The sequence below is a fragment of the Hibiscus syriacus genome, unplaced genomic scaffold, assembly GCF_006381635.1.
Source record: "Hibiscus syriacus cultivar Baekdansim isolate YM2019G1 unplaced genomic scaffold, ASM638163v2 tig00111356_pilon, whole genome shotgun sequence".
Lineage (NCBI taxonomy): Eukaryota > Viridiplantae > Streptophyta > Magnoliopsida > Malvales > Malvaceae > Hibiscus > Hibiscus syriacus.
This window is the reverse complement of record NW_024063068.1, coordinates 1,069,786-1,075,789: the sequence shown is the minus strand read 5'-3', so window position 1 is coordinate 1,075,789 and position 6,004 is coordinate 1,069,786. Positions and strand designations below refer to the sequence as shown.

The window sequence follows — 6,004 nt, the reverse complement described above, 5'->3', positions numbered from 1 at the left end:
GGGCGACGGCCCAAGGCAGCATGTAGGGTCGGGGCATCAGTTTCTAATATTGTGACCAGCCCACCTTGTGTAGGAATAAATCTGGCATGCTTCTAATATTGCAGTCAATTTCTCCTTCGATGGATTTAACACTCCATTCGATCTTGAGAAGCGAATAAGAGTCGCACTGTTGAGATCACGAAGAATACCCCCAATGTCGGCCTTGCCTACACATCCTTGAACGGCTGCATCGACATTAATTTTGAATTTATTTGCTGGAGGAGCAGACCAGGAGCCAAAGCTGGGTCTGCTGGTGCTGGAAATATGTTTTAGAAGTGAAGATGCTGGATGATTTCTAGTGAACTCACTAATCGACAGAATTGAATTCGGCCAATTCCTTTTAGCCCATGTGCCAATCCTTAGTAAAACAATGTCAATTACTTAGAAAACTTCACACCGTTTATTATTGAAGATTGCTTCATTGCAGAAAAGCCAAATGGTTTATGCATTGACAGAAAAAACAAGCTGTCAGAGTGTACGAAGAGACAATTTGATTGGCACTTGTTCCCACATGATAAGAAAAATTTCCAGGGACTCAGAGATAACAAACCGAAACGCGCACCAAAACTGTCAAATCCTCTATGAAACGTTACTGTCAGAATAAAGGTTTAACTATTTTCAGGCTGTTTTTATATAATACGCAAATAGCCGATGCTTGCACACTTACACCACGCTTCAACAACTCAGACCAGACAGGAATGTGTTCTTGAACGGCTCTCCACACAAACGATTACACCTTTTGAGGAGCTAAACCTGACCAAACTAACCTCCACAGTCTATCTGCATTAGCTCCAACCGATGCTACTTTTAAACAAAAATCTTTGGGCATGTAGAAGCCAGAAGAGTTACCTACCCACCTCAAGCAGTCTATACTCACTGAAACTCTTGATGTGTTGGTTATTAGGGATAAACTTTTTTGCCAAAACTTAAATTCCCAATCGAACAATCGTTAGCGTTTTTCCCAAATTCACATATCTTACCTTCCTTCTTCACAACGTTTGTCTATTATACGGTACAAGTATAGGGGTATAAAATTATTATCTCGCACAGGGCATTAAAACTCATTGGACCAGCCCTGACCATAGACAATAAAATTATCCATAAATACCTCGATTCCTTTTCCAATATGGTCAGAGAAGATACTTAACATGCACCGCTGAAATGTCGCTGTAGTGTTGCAAAGTCCGAAGGGCATTCTATGGTAGGCGAATATTCTGAAAAGGTAGGTAAATGTCATCTTTTTTTGGTCTTCTGGTGCCACCGAAATTTGAAAATATCCACAAAAATTGTCAAGACAACACTAATGTGATTTTCTCACTAGTCTTTCTACCATCTGATCAATAAATGTAAGGGGAAATGATCTTTTCAGGTTAGCGAGTTAAGCTTTCTATAATCAGTATAAACACTCCAACCATTTTGTACTCTTGTCGGAACCATCTTTCCTTCCAAATTTTTTACCACCGAAACACTGGTCTTCTTTGGCATAACGTGGCCTAGACTTACCCAATTCCTATCGGAGATGGGGTAAATAATATCAGTATCAAGTAATTTTTTGACTTTGTCCTTCACGACCTCCATCATTAGTGGGTTTAAACAGCGCTGCCTTCTCTCATTGATTTTACGCCTTCCTCCATTTTGATTTTGTGCATGCACATGGATGGACTAAAGCCTTTAATATCGGCTATGATCTATCCAATTGCCTCCTTATTTGTGTAAAAAACAACAACTAAATCATCCACCACTTCTTTCGAATCTTCACTTGAAATGATCATCTATAAGGTACAACCTTCACCCAAAAATGCGTATTTAAGGTACGATGGCAGCTGCTTTAACTCCAGTTTTGGAGCCTGCAAAGTTGAAGCAAGAGGTTTAGTTTTCGAAGGCATTAAGTGTAAATTAGAATAAGAGGAAATTGTAGAAATGATTTCGTCAAACTCCCTATAGTCAAACTCCTATTTTTCCATTTCCCTACAAAAATAATGAAATAAATTAGTCTCCAAGAATTCAGTACGTAATGGATCAACTATATCAACAAAATTCAAGCTAGCCACATTATCCAGGTATTTCATGGCCTTGTATATGTCAAAATTGGCGACTTCTCCATTAAACTCCATAGTTAGGATGCCTCAGTGGACATCAATCTTTGTGTGCGCCGTGCACAATAAAGGTCTCCAAAGTAGGATCTCGGATACAGTATTACTGCGATCATTTTCCATATCTTTTATATAAAAATTAGTAAGGAATATTAGATCATTTACCTTCAATAAAATGTTTTCTTGAACTCCTTCGGGGTAGATGATTAATCGATCAGTAAGTTGTATCGTGACCCTCGTTTCTTTCAAAGTTTCACTTAAAATCTTGTCGTAGACGAAAAATGGCATTATGTTGATGGATGCGCCTAAGTCGCACATGGCTCTCTTGATTCTGACATTATCGATCTTGCATAGTATGGCGAATATGCCTTGATCTTTATATTTCGACGGAAGCCTTTTTGAAAAATTACCGAGATATTTTCGCCAAGATTCACCTTTTCATTCCCAGTTAATCGCCTTCATTTTGTGCAGAGGTATTTAAGAAATTTTGTATGCTTCGGGATCTTTCGAATTACGTCAAGAAGGGGAATGTTTATCTCCACTTTCTTAGAAATGTTGAGACTTTCTTTCTCTTCATATTTCTTGTCGCCTCACACAAGTCTACCAGGAAAAGGAGGTGGAGTTTCGTAAGTAAAAGAAAAGAAGAAGAGGGAACAAATTTACTTGACATGGGTGGAGGCGAAGATTCTTCTTCTTGTTTCTTTGATGATGCACCTTCTCATTTCTTGTCAGATTATTTTTTAGTTTCTTTTGTCGATTTAGGCGATATGAAAATATTGCTTTGAATAGTAATTGAACTTACATTTTCCCTTGGATTTGTTTCAGTTTGCATAGGTAATCAACCTTGAGATTCTAGGCGACTAACTGTTCGGCCTAATTGGCTTATCTGTTTGTTGATTTCCTGAATATGGGATTTTGTTTGACTCATGTAAGTTTCTGTTTGTGTTTGGAATTTTCTTGTGATATGTCCAATTTCTGGACAATGGTTTCTAGAGAAGTTTTTGTGGCGCTTGAGTAGGGAAGGGGGTGGTCTTGGTTGGTAAATAGAATTTCTTTGGTTGTTACCGTAGCTTAGATTTGGATGATCTCTCCAACCGGGATTGAAAGTATTACCGTAAGGATTATAAGGCCTTTGAGAAGGTCTCAAAAAGTTTCTTACGACATTGAATTGTGCACCGAATTTATCTTGTAACAATAGGCATGAATCGGTCGGATGATCCGACATAGTGCAAACTCCAAAGATCTTTGCAGGTCCAATTGTACTTGTAACAAGAGAATTAATGATGGCAGTCAACTTGTCTAATTTGTTTTCTATTGGAACTATACTTACTTTGTGAACCCGTCAGCTGGGTTAACTCGAAGAGCTGAATTATTCTGAGTTTATGGCCATGGTAGAGATTAATGATCTTGTTGCATCTAGGGTCATGTTGATGAGAGCGTCGCCACTAGCAACATCTACCATTTTTTTATCCATTGGAAGAATTCCTTCATAAAGATACTGAAGGAGAGTCTGCTCTGAAAAGCCATGTTAAGGACATCTGGCATATAATTTCTTAAATCTCTCCCAATATTCATAGAGAGTTTCACCATCTCTCTGTTGGATTCCCAATATGCTTCACCTAAGTTCGCTCACTTTCTTAGATGGGAAAAACCTATCAAGGAAAGCACGAGGTAGTTCAACCCTGGTAGTAATGGAGTTTGGCTGTAAATAAAATAACCATTGCTTTGCCGATCCAACTAAAGAAAAATAAAATGCCCTTAATTTGATTTGATCCTCAAAAACTCCCTGAGGCTTCATACTACTGCACACCATGTGAAATTTAGTGAGGTGTTTATGCAAACTCTCACTAGGGAAATCATGATAGATAGGAAGGAGTTGGATTAATCTTATCCTAAGTTGTAAAGGGGTCTTGCCGTTAGGAAAAATGATGCAAAGTATTTGTTGCACGGCAGGAGCAGCGACTACTTCTCTAATCATTTAATTCAGTTTCGGTTCAGCCGTGGGATCTATCATTGGTGTAGTTTGAATGTTTTAAATTGACGGATCTTCGAGGGATTGAATACGAGATGGCATTAGGGAAGTGGATCCCAGATTGGATTGTCGCTTGCTTTGTTCTTTTTGTTTATTTCGTCGAAGCATTTTTCACGGTTTCTATGATAACTTGCTTCGATTTTCGGCTTGAATTTTACTAAATTTCCTGGATTTCATATGGTCATAAAATAAAAAAATAGATCAGTAATTTACTGAAGTCCCCAACAACGACGCCAATTTTCATAAGCGTCGTTTTACTCGTTAAAATAAATTAAATCCTCTTCTCAAATAAAATAAATAAAAATGAGTAGTAGAGTGGAGAAAAGGGTCGATCCACGAGGACTTAGGAATTCCTAATATAGATTTGTATTGATATGAAACCAAGTAGTTGTAAGAAAAAATTAATAAAAAGGGATGTGGCATGAATGAGATGAATAATAAAAGAAAAATGAAAAGTAGAGAATAAAAATAAAAAATAAAAGGAATTGTAATTAAGATTAAAAATAATAATAAGAAAATAGCCTCGAGCTAGCTTTGTTTTAATTCCGTCAATCATTGAAATGTATTTTTCCCACGGGATTCATGTTGGTTATAATTTACAAGGCCCAACCCATTGTAACTTGCCTTTCTCTCTAGTAACCGATCTTCCCAAGTCATTCTTCGAAAGTCGATTCTTGAATAGGCTAACCATAACTATTTCCATTAGAATAAATAGGATTAATAACAAGAAAAGCCCGACTCTGATTATGTAGTCTCATCGAGAATTGAATTTGATCTCGATTTCCCTTTACGAACCGCCACTAAGTGTGTTCACAGGAGATTGATTATAGAACAGGTTGATCCTTCATTCCAACTATTAATTAAAACGACATCCAGACCAATAGGCTTTTTTCAATTTGAAAAACGTTTTAATTTTGAAAGTAAAGCCAATTGCTAAAATAATAAAGCAGAAAATTGAGAATATAACCTGAAGGGTATTAAGTACTATATCAATTCTCACATATGGAATTGAATCATCACTAGCTCTCGGCTAATAAGAAAATTAGCTAAGCATGGTAGAGTCCATAATTAGCATGTTTTGATGAAAAATAATTAAACTTGAAAAGTAAAAGGAAGATAAATTAAACAAAGGAAAAACTTTTATAAAAACTAAAGAAAAGAAAGAACAAGACAATCTTGGATGATGTTCAAACATACCCAAAAGAGGGTGTTTATAGTTCTCTAAGGATGCATCCTCAACAAAGTAATAAAAGATAATTTCCAAAATTATTCAAAATAAATCCCCAAAATAAAGGAAATCCTGAAATTCAAGTCTAATTCGTGCTGAGTGTTATGCCCATATAGATTTTCCAGCTGACCCTTCTAGAAGATGCTGACTCGTCGCCACGTTAGCAGTCATGCCCCAAAACATGCAAACTAATCCAATCATGACTCCAAAAAAATATAAAATCTGTAGAATTTTATCTTTTTAGCTTAGTTTCTATAATCTAGTTTCCTGTATGAAAAATAAAAGAAAACACCCAACTTAGCAACATAAATCGACAAATAAAGGAGTAATTAATAATGAAAAAATAACTAAATTAAGCTCTCTTCAGGGCGACTGAATTAGAAGAAGAAAAGTTGATTTATGCATCAGATAGGAAGATGGCTCAAGTTGAAAATGAGGCTTTAAAGAACAAGATCACCGAGATGGAAGACATGTTGCAGGTATACAATGAGCGTATTCATCGCTTTGAGGAAAAAAACCCTCGACTGACCAAGAGCTAGGGACCATGCTTCTCCAGGCTCGAATGACAATCAAGATTCGAAAAGAGATGATGAAGAAAGCAGTAACTAAAGC

At 36.7% G+C, this 6,004-nt stretch overlaps 1 non-coding gene across 1 annotated transcript; it reads left to right on the top strand.

Annotated features, from left to right (window-relative positions):
- Positions 1-3,652: 3,652 nt before the first annotated feature.
- LOC120159322 lies at positions 3,653-3,759 on the top strand. The gene has a single exon (XR_005519340.1). It is a non-coding gene; the product is annotated as a small nucleolar RNA R71 (small nucleolar RNA).
- Positions 3,760-6,004: the final 2,245 nt, after the last annotated feature.